Here is a 12,010-nt window from a genome sequence, read left to right as displayed (position 1 = left end):
AGCTTGAAAAGAAAATTTGGATGACACTTTGGTGTGGCTGGAAAGAGCATGGTGAGATTTTGAGGGGAGAAGAATGAATAACAAAGAAATTGGAGAGAGAAGCCAAGATAGGGAATATAAGCAGAGATGAAGGACAGATAAGAAACACTGAAGGCAAAACATTAAATTGAAAGGAGAGAAAGAGTCAGATTAAAAAACTGTTGTGAAGAAAGATGAAAAAAGAATGGTCTTGAGAAAAATAACTGCTTCCCCTGCCCAGGTGTTATACAGCATGGAAAGTAGTCTGTATAGAGGAGGGAAAGAAGAAGGACAGATGCTGTACTGATTGGAGAAGCCACACTTTTTAATTATTGGAAATGCTTCCATTGTGGCTGCAAGCTTTCCAAATATAAGATCACTTATGATCCTCTGGGGGCTTTTTTACTATTGTTTCATTTTGTGTTTACTGATTATTACCATACCTTCATGGGTAAGTTTGAAAATCCATCATCTGGGGGCTTCCCTGGTGGCGCAGTGGTTGAGAATCTGCCTGCCAATGCAGGGGACATGGGTTCGAGCCCTGGTCTGGGAAGATCCCACGTGCCGCGGAGCAACTAGGCCCGTGAGCCACAATTACTGAGCCTGCGTGTCTGGAGCCTGTGCTCCGCAACAAGAGAGGCCGCGATAATGAGAGGCCCGCGCACCGCGATGAAGAGTGGCCCCCACTTGCCGCAACTAGAGAAAGCCCTCGCACAGAAACGAAGACCCAACACAGCCATAAATAAATAAATAAATAAAAGTCAATAAACAAAAACAAAAAAAAAGATTTAAAAAAAGAAAATCCACCATCTGGCCAAAGCCTGATTGACCATTTACCAATTCAATTCAACCTTGCACCCTTCTTTCAAATCCCTTTACAGCAAGGTTAAAATACACACACATACACACACAGCTGCCTATGAACAGAATGACCAAGTTGTGTCTAAAGAAGGAAATTGAAGCAGTACATTAAAGCAATTTTCTTGAAATTGAGAGAACTATTTCACTTCTAGTATGACTATCGCTATGTAGGTCAGTATTTCTACCTTCTCTCCTGGAACTGGTGAAAAAACAAAAAGGAACAATAACAACAAAACTTGAAAACTCCATTTTCATGTATAAAAGAGACAGATATAATCTGCAATCTCCAAAATATGTCTAAGGGTTGCCCAAAACAAAGTCTCATAAAAATAAGTAAAGAGAAGAAGCTTGAAGAGTAGCAGGAAGGCCCAGATCTCATAAAATGCCACCAAAAGTACATTTCCTAGAAGAGAGGGGCTTAGGCTGAAGAGCAGTATCTACATCCTTTGTTTGCAAGAAATCAGTACAGAAACTAGGGTGAGTAGGGCAGAGGCCAGAGTGAGCCTCAATCCAATTTGATTCAGAGACATACTACAAGTCACACAGACAAACCATACCTTCAGGAAGCAGTCTGTCTCTGTGGCAGTAGAAAAGAAGACACTCTTACAGGTTGTGAAACCCAGAAAGTGACTCTGGCCCCTCCCCACCCTCCACTCCCAGAACATAGCTGGTCCAGGAAAATCTAACTCTTTCAATGGTGAGCGGTAAAAAAAAAAAAAAAGGGGGGCGGGGGGCAGGGGAATTGATATAGCATTAAGAGAAAGGTATTAGAAGAAGAAATATGGAAAAGAGAAGCAAAACTTTGTAACACATGAAGAATGCTCATGAGAAAATTGTTCTCCAGAGCAGAAGAAAATTGTGAATATTTCAGTTTATCCGTTGCTCTGTAACAAACTACCTAAAACTTAGTGGCTTAAAACAACAACCACTTATTATATCTCATATTTTTCTGAGTCAGGAATTCAGGAGGCACTCAGCTGGGTGCTTCTTCTGCTCCACATGGTTTCAACTGGGGTCACTTGGTAGTTTTCAGCTTGTGACTTGGTTGGTCTGGAGGTTCAAGAAGGCTTCACTCACATGATTAGCACCTTGTCAGTGATGTCTGGGCTCAGCTAAGCTACTTTTCCACCCCAAGTAATCTCAAAACCTGTCCACATAGCCTCTCCAACATGGTGGTCCCAGGTTTCCTACATGGTGGCTCCAAGAGAAAGGAAGTAGAAACTTCCAGTTTCTTAAGGCCTGGGTACTGAAACTAGCAGTTTCACTTCTGCAATGTTCTATTATCAAAGTCACAGAGCTCACCCAGATTCAAGGCAAGGGGCATAGATCCCACCTCCGAGAGGCGAGTCAGAGAATTTGCAGCCATCTTTAATCCACCACTGTGGTCAAGCATTTCACCATAAATTATAAATAAATCAACCAATAGCCTCTATGAAGGACTACTACAAGAAAAATATGACAGATGTAATACAAAAAATCTATCATACCAATTAATGTAATAAACTTTACTCACTGATTTAAAAAAATATCTTCAGATTGGATCATAAGACAAAAACTAACTCCAGGCTCTATATAGGAAGCACTCCTGAAACAAAGTGATTCAAGAAAGCTGTAAACAAAAGAACAGATAAAGGTGTACTAGACAAATATAAACCAAAAAAAAAAAAAAAAACCCCACAGGATTTGATCTTCTTATCAGAAAGGGTAGAATTCAGGCTGCAAAGCAATAAACATGAAAAAAGGGCACTATATAATGGTAAAAGGCTCAATTCACAATGAAGAAAAAACATTATTTAATATCCAGGCACCAATATTTATAAATATTCAGCAATATACCAGTAGTAAGAGATTTAATTTAGGTTTCTCAGTTTAGGACATATTAAGAAGATAAAAAGTAAGGAAAAAAAAAATCACAGACCTAATTAATATAATTAATAAGATAGATATAATTAATCTATATCGAACTCTGCACCTTGAAAGTGTATCACACCTTATTTTCAGTCCCCATGGAATATAATCAAATATGTGAATATGTATTCAGCCACAAAGAAAAGCTTGAAAAATTCCAAAAAGTAGGAAATGCATAGAAAATGTCCTCTGATCATTACACAATAAACAAGAAATTAAAATACAATATTGGAAAACAAAAAGCTATTTCCATCTGAAATGTTTAAATTCTCTGCTAATCAACTCTTGGGTCAAAAAAGAAATACAAATCCAAGCTGAAGAATTTTTAGAAAACAATGTTAACGAAAACATTATATTTCAGAACCTATGGCAAACATGTCAAACAGTGCTCAGAGGAAAAATGATAGCATTTAATACATTAACAAAAAGAATGAAAAATAAATATGGGGGTAGGAGAATAAGAGGAACAAACTATTAGGTATAAAATAAGCTACAGGGATATACTGTGCAATACAGGGAATATAGCCAATATTTTAAAATAACAATACATGGAGTAAAACCTTTAAAAATTGTGAATCACTATACTGAACAGCTGTAAATTATATAATATTGTAAAGCAAGAATACGTCAATTAAAAAAAAAAGAATCTGACTCAAACTGTAAGAAAAAAAGAATAACAAAATAAACCAAAGGAAAAAAGAAGTAAGCAGTTAAAGATAAAAGAATTTATGATTTTGAAAACAATAAAAAGAAAGTAATACTAATAAATACAAAAGCTGATTTTTAAATGAAAAATGTTTTAAAAATTAGTTAAACTGCTAGCTGATCTAATCAAGATAAAAATTACAGTTGCAGAAATAAGAAATCATAAAATGAAAACAAATAGCAAAACGAGTGAACTGAAAAGAATATTCACCTTTTGAAAATGAATTAGAAAATCTGGCTGGATTAAACAAGTTAGGAAAATATAGTTTACCAAATGTACCCAATGAGAGATAGAAAATCTAAACTGGCCTCTGAAAAAGAAAAAATAAAAGCTGTCAAAATGCTACCTATCCAACCCTCAGTGACACCTGTCAATTATTTCTCACACACAAAACAAATGGCAAATCTATCTCATGTCTGCATATGAATACAAAAAATCATCAGTAAATCTTAAATAGGATAATATTTCAAAATCCAGTGAGTTTTATTCAAGAAATGCAAGGACACTTCAATATTAAGAAATCCACTAATATAATCCATTATATTAATATAGTGGTACTGGAATTATAATTCATTATATTAATAGTCCTACAGAGAAAAAGCATCATCATCGTATTCAGCAAAATTTAGGAACTATTTTTTATTAAAAACCTCAATAAAAAAATGTATGGATAATTTCTTAACATGATAAAATATATATTTCAGTCTGAAAGCAAGCATCATGCTTAAAAGGAAAGAACCATAAGCATCAGTTTGCAATCCTGTTGCACATGAAATCACTAGGAAATCTTTAAACAGTTTAAAATACTGATACCTGGGTCCTGTCTCCCAGAGATTCTGATTAATCAGTCTGGAGTGATGCCTGGACACTGGGATTTTTAAAAGCTACCAAGTGAGTCTAATGGGCAGTCAAAGTTGAGAACCACCTTTACATTCAGAAACAAAGTCAGGGTGCCCACTATTAGTACCATTATTTAATATTATATTCAAGGTACAATTGTACAATTATGGAGGTCAATGCAATTATATGAGAGAATTATAAAATTTGGAAAGAAGAAGTTAAACATATCACTATTTTAGATTATATGATTTGGGAGGGGTAAACTCAAGAATTTGGCTTTAGATTTAAAAATTACTGCAAGCAACGAGAACTCGTAAAGCAAGCAATAGGTTTTATAGAACACAACTGGTTATAAAATATAATGAAAGAAAATACGAATAGCAACAAAAATGTAAATAGCAATAAACTTAAATAGAAATGTGCAAGACATATGAAGAAAACCTGAAAATACAATGAAGGATTCAAAAGAGGACTTGAACTAATTGAAAGACATCCATATTTTTGGATAGGAATGCTCAGCATCATAAAGATGTCAATTCTCTCTAATTTCATTTATACTTTTAATGTCATCTCAAAAAATATGCCAAATTTTTAAAAACTAGGCCAGTTGATTCTAAAATTCACGTTGAAAAGGAATCAATGTTAGCCAGGAAAATTCTAAACAGAAGGTGGAAGATGCACTAAATTTATTTAAAAATATAATAAAGACTCAATAATTAAAACTATGCACATAGTTATGGTACAAGCATAATCAAACTAACCAATGGAACTGAAGAGAGACTCCAGAAATAGACTCAAGTATACAAAGAAATTTAGTATATGATAAAGGTGACATTTCAGTGGGGGGAAAGATGGGTTATTCAATAAATTATATTTGACAAACTGCATAGCCATCTGGAGAAAAATTGTTTTATTTACACCTTACATTGTATATTATGATAAATTCCAAATGTATCAAGGATTTAAATGTAAAAATGAAACCATAAAGGTACAAGAAGAAAATACAGGAAAATTTATTTATTCCCTTGGAGTAAGGATGACTTTCTAACTGAAACTCAAAATCCAGAAGCCATAAAAAAAGAATGATAAAAATTGACTCCATAAAAATAAAAAGAAACTTCTGCATTAAAAAATCATAAAGACAAAGGGCAAGTGGAGAATATCTCTACAAAATACTTTTAATAAAGAATTAAACTATGAATACAAAAAGTACTCCTAGAAATCAATGACAGAAAAGCCATTAACATAGGAATGGACAAAGGATAAGAACAGATAGTCCCCAGAAAAGGAATTCAACTGCCTCTTAACCATACGTTAAAAAATTAAAATGCTTAATCCTACTAATAATAAGAAATATATATATGAAAACTACACTGAGAATTCTGATCTAGAGGAAAATAAATTTTATAAGAAGAGGATATAAACTTAGACCTGGAAAGATTCTAAAAGGAAATGTGGCTTAATTTAAAAAACTTAAATATTCATACTTCTGTAAAATTTTACTTTTGTATCTCATTGTACTTTCTTTTCTTGGATAGAAGTTTCTCTTTGGGGTGATTTTGAACCAACCACAAAAATAAAGAAGGAATAAATAAAAGAGAAGAAAGTCTTAATATTACTGTGCAATAATTGGAAAAATAAATGAAAAGAAGGAAACATGTATATATGTAGCTGAGATGTAGGAGGATGGCTCATGATTATAGAAAATATGTTAGGATGTAAAAGAAAAGTATTGCCTGGGGCTAAACTGCCAGCAGTGAAACACAGAAGAAAGATGCTCAGCTGGCTTTAGAGAGGAGATAGAAGAAGTAGGAAGCAAGCCCTCAAGACCAGGCTGTGGCCAGGAGGGGGCATTTCAGTCTGGGACAGCTTGGTTGCTGCCTTGATGTAGGGGAAAAATTAAAGTAGCTTCAGAGAGCAAGAGGGAACAGCAGGCAGAATGTTAGGTGCTATCGTACTTCTAAAGTTAGGGTCCAATCCTCAAAAGGTACCATTAGCCCTAATAATATAAAATTACTTAAAATATAAGTTCTGTTTCTTTAATAATAAAACCTAACATGTGAAGCAATATACATTCTAATAAGAGAGAAAAGAGAAATCTCACCGGTCAAAACAAATCACAGTTAGATTTTAATTGCATTGCTTCACACCATGCTGACAGGGAAAAGGTAGGACACTGCTGTCAAATTATGCCAGGAACTGCCTGGTTTCTGTCATAAAAGACAGATTATTTTTAAAATGTGCAACTCAATTATTCGAAGTTCAACATACCTACTATAGTACTCAATAAATGTTGGTTGACAATCCTGATTTTCTGTGTTTCAGGTTTGGAATGTGGAGCTATTTTAAAATAACCTTTCAAGTATAGGGTTTTTGTTTCCTTGTGATCTTTTGCTTCTTTATTTAATTTTAATTTAGACATGGTTCTTTGATTTTAAGCTGGGCTTATTTTGTAGGTTTTTTCCCCAAACTCCATTAACAGTTTCAGAAAATTGCACTTTTATTTATTTACCTGAATCAGTATTTCTTTTATATATACTCAATTCAAAAGGTTGACAAAGTCTCCAAACGTATACCACAGACCATTTAACCAGCATTTTAAATGAAAATAAAGGTGGTTTTAGCAGCATACAATAATTATAGATCTACATTTATCCTACAATATGCTAATGGGCAACTGATTAGGTTGTAGATATCCTAGAGTCCTCAGTAGTAGTTATGTATGAATCTGCATGAATTACAACTTCAGCTGTTCCTCACTTTCAGCATAATGTTCCTCTATGCGTAGTTCTTATATAAGTGAAGCATACTTGGCCATTTCCTACCATGTGTATCTTCTGGATTTATCTCTTGTCACTCTACAATTAGGTTGTAGTAAAATTGGTGTTATATTTGCAGTGCCTAAATGATGCCACATAATTTAACTGAACCAGAGATATAAATTACTCTGAATCAGCTGAAAACAGAGTCTGGCCAAGGAAAGGGAAGCATAGGATTATCTTTGAAATTCCTCACAAGCTATCTCTGACCTTTCCTATGTCAACATTTTGAAGGTACTTTCTCTGATTCCTTGAAGATAAGCAGCTCCATGAAGACAGGGCTGGTGATCTGAGGCAGATCGAAGTAATGTAGACAAACATTTGAAATATACTCAAAGGGGATATTTAAGCATTAATAATTTTCTGGGTTATGTATGTAATATTAAAATAGTTTCATGCAGTAAATACCTATGTATTATGTACACAGTATTTGAGATTTTATAACCATTATCTTCAATCCTTGTGATACTGAGAGGTAGACAATTGACAGATAGGGAAACTGAGACTCACAGAGTTAGGTAATTTCCCTCTGAATGTCATTGCTGTAAGGGGTAGCCATGACGGAAATACAGCCACTTCCTATTCCAAAGCCTGGGAGGTTGGCACTCAAACCATGGTGCATGAACACAGAAAGTGAGAATACACTGAGGTTGAGTTCAAAAACTGGGAAGATGCTTTCATTTCTTTGAAACAGCTTTGATATCCTTTACCTACCATCACCCCTCTCAGAACCACCCTTAGCCTAATCTAGTTCCTTTTTAGCTCACTTAGGAATAGTGGCATTATGAGAAAGCCAGGAGTGTAAGTCTCTGGCATACCTGCAATAAATATAGTCTCTATTCCTTTGGACAAAGTAATAGTTACCCCCTCAGAGCCTCATTTGCAAAGTATGGATAAAAGCAAAGTGATCAGGGAGATTAATGAAATCACAGTTGTGGACTGTAGTCCATCCTCAATAATGGTTTCCAGCTCTCCTTCATTTCGACAATAGTTGTCTTGCTGGTTTCTTGGGCTATAACTTATCTTCTGCCTCTAGTCTCCACTCAACTTGCATCATTATGCAACCAGGTTCTGTAAGGGAAAGAACCCGTGACCAGGAGTTGTAAATGGGAGTGATACCTTTACTGAGTTATGTGACATGCTCCTTCACTTCCCTGACCATCCACCAGGTACAGAAACCAGCAGCAAATAAATTCATAAAGCTACCCTGGGCCACTACCAGCCTTCAAGAAACCAAGGGGACCAAGGATGAGGCAGACTGAGGACGGTGGCAGGAACTGGGAAGTGGAGATGCGGAAAGATGTAGCTTCCTCTACCATACAGAACAGTCTAGGTTGCAAGAGGCAGACAATCCAAACCAACTGAAAAACACAAACTAATAAAAGGGGAATTTATTAGATCATTAACTAAAAGGCTAGGTGTGGCTGGATAGGGGCTCAAGGGATATCATTAGGACGTGGCTTCCCTCTCCCAGGTCTGCTCTCTGTTGGCACTGATCTCAAACAGTTAATTCCCCATTGGTACAAAGTAGCCATAGTAGTTCCATCTGTACCTTTTCAATTCAATGGAAATAGAAAACCTGTCTCTGCCCTCCCATTCTCAGAAGTCTCATTATAACATGTTTTATATTATAATGAGGTTGAGGCTCTGAATGGGTCATATGCCCATCCTTGAACCAACTTCTGTGGCCTGGGAAATGGGATGCACTCACTGGTGTAGGTCCAGATCACATGCTCAACCCTGTGACCAGTCATTGAGTCCAGGGCAACATTATGTGTTGATTATCTCGGGGCAGGGATTTCCACCAAAAATCAGAGATACTAGATGTTGCCCCCAATGCTATCCACAGGGTAAAGGCTAGAGAGGACTTCGTGGTACCTGGCCAACTCCCTCATTAAGAACAAGCATCCTTTCCTTAAGAGGACCATACACTAAGGAGGTGCAGAACTGACCTGAAGTGGGTAAGGGCTTGTGTATTAAAGGACCTGAGAGAAGGCCAGTGGGCCAGAGCAGAGTTAGTAAGGTTTGGAGAATGGCTTGAAGTAATGTTGGGGAGATAAGAGCAGCAAGATTATGAAAAGCCTTGTAGGTTATTAAGGAGTGTTGCTTTTAAGTACAATGGGAAGTCACTGGAGAGTAAAAACATTAATCCAGGAATATATGTTTTTTAAAAAATCATTCCAGTGACTTTATAAAATTAGAGCAGAAAGGGGATACTTATTTCACTCAGAATTATGTCTATTAAACTATTTCATTTCAGCTTTCCTGATGTATGACTCTAGGCATACTGCTTTTCTTAGGACAAGAGAACATGCTTAATTCTTTAAGTCATTATATTCATATTCATTTCTAAAATACATATTTCTTAATTGTAACAAATGAAATACTTTAATATGTCAATGTGTAATGTCTATGAATTATTTTCAGTTATATTTGAGTGCAGCAAACATCATGTTACCTAATGATTCCAAAATAAAGCAAATTAAACCTGGAAAAAAAGTCCTCCCTATGACATCATCTCTGCCCTCTAACTTCCACACCCAGAGAAGGTACCCTGCCTGCCTGAATCTGTGCCCAGCTGTTATCTACATGGAGGTCACTTGGAGAAAAGTAGATAGGGATGTAGCTTCCCAAGTCAGCTCAGGTGTTCCTGGTCCCCAAATCCTATGAGAGCCTTTTTCACAGTCACCAGCAGGGACATTGTAGCAGGCAGATTTGTGCAGCCCAGACACCAAGAGACATCACACAAGAAAGAGCCCTTTCTCACCAACTATTTCAGGTTGTGGAGCCTCAGGGTAGTGAAAATGAGCCAGTACTAATGGTTTTGCTAATCAGAAACAGTGACTGAGATAAGATCTTAATTTTCTATTCCCTAGACCTTGCAGTGCTATATCATATATTCATGAAGTAATAATTTTGTAGAACATAGAACTACAGAAAGCTAGGGCTAAAATGACCTCCTCCTTAACCTAATGAAGAAGCAAAGGCCACGAGAGGGGTAGATCCTTGATCAGGCTAACATACCAAGTTGAATCACTGATTCAAAACCAAAATAATAATAATAAATCATTTAATTTAAATTCTATATTCCCAGTCTCCTGGGATAAGAAAACTATATTTATTTATATATTTGCATGATGCTTTCACAGTCATAATTCCATGTATCTTTACAATTTTAGAATAACAATATATCAATCCAGGACTACTTTAAGCTAATTTTTTAACTTGGGGGTTTCCTGGACCACATAGGAAGCATAAATTTGAATCCCAAAACTGTCTCAAAATGTGGTGGTTTATAACATGTCATTTGTTTGCTAGTTGTTTTGAATGCTAGGGGAGACTTTTTCTCACTAGAGGCTAAGCCAAAATTAACGAGTTTCCTGGCAATAGACTCAGAGTGGGTGGTCTAAGATGGCCTCACTCACTTGACTGGCGGATGGTACTGGTCCTGTGTCTTCAGGTGACTAACCTGAGTTTACACATGTGGGTGGGCTCCAAAAACCCAAGAGGGAGGGGCAGACACCACTGGATGAGTGCTTTTTCAAGCACTTGTATCATGTTTGCTAATGTCCCATTGGTCAAAACAACTCACATGACCAAGCCCAGTGTCAGCGTGGGAAAGGACTTCAGAAAAGCTGAGATACAGGCAGGTGTGGTTTACTGGGGGCCATTACTGTAACAACCTACCTCAGAGCCCAAGAGCAAGGTATAATAGACAGCCTTGCTTTGCGGAAGACACGGAGTGAAATCCTGGCTCCACCTGTGTGCAATTTTAGATAAATGACTTACCCTCTCAGAACCTCGGTTTCATCTTGGGGAAAATAATAACTACTTCACAGAGATTGTTGTAAAGTTTAAATAATGTATATTAGGTCTCTCCCTAAACATGCTTTAGTTGGCCCCATCCAAAATGTTTTCGTCTTGACCCTGCTTCTGCTTCAAGATTTCACCTTGTTGCATTCTCTCTCTTTTGCAGCCTTGAAAAATTTCATTGAAAAGGCATTCTGATTTAAAAATCATATATGCCCACTGTAATAAAATATATATATATATATATAGAACTCTATAGATCTGGAAATAGTGGCTCCTCTTCCACCATTCAGCCCATCCTTTTCATTCTGCACTATCCTCCTAAGTGAGGCTCCAGACTTCATGACAACTGCATCACACTGATGACTCTCAAATCTGAATGCCCAGTCCTGTCCTCGCCCATTCAGAGTCATTCACCCACCACATGAGCAGAGGTTCTCCGTTTTTAGCATTTGCCAGAATCACCTGGAGGGCACATTAAACCCTGATTGCAGGGCCCCACCCCCCAGGGTTATGATTGAGTAGATCTTCAGTGGGGCCCAAGAATTTGAATGTCTACTACATTCCCAGATGATACTGATACTGCTGGTCTGAGGACCACACAATTAGAACCATTGGCCTAGAAGCACTTCACTTCAACTTGTGCAAAGATCAACCATTCCTCTTCCAAGACCTTCCCCTTCCTGAATTTTATATAACAGGTAATGGCATTGACCCTGTTGACCAATTGTAATTAAGGATGCTAAGCAATTGGAGTATAGTATCAAGTTCCTCTGGTTACTATTTCTTCCTTCCTGTTTTCCCAGATGGCTTCAGTCCTCATCAATTTCATTATCTATTAAACAGAGCCACCCGGTTATAAAGTCAAATACCTTTTGCTTTAAAATACTTTGTCTTCCCATGGTTGATGTGGAAAATTATGTAATTTTGTTATTTGCTTGGCCTATTGATAAGGTAGAAGAAATAAGTTTTGCCAGTGGAATCAAGATGTCTAATAAATCTGCATCCTCTGGTACTTTTGGGTGAAGTATTATAGGATGCCAGTATC

Source organism: Balaenoptera physalus, assembly GCF_965194825.1.
Source record: "Balaenoptera physalus genome assembly, chromosome: 4".
Classification (NCBI taxonomy): Eukaryota; Metazoa; Chordata; class Mammalia; order Artiodactyla; family Balaenopteridae; genus Balaenoptera; species Balaenoptera physalus.
The sequence above is the reverse complement of the archived record's forward strand: the minus strand, read 5'-3'. Positions refer to the sequence as shown.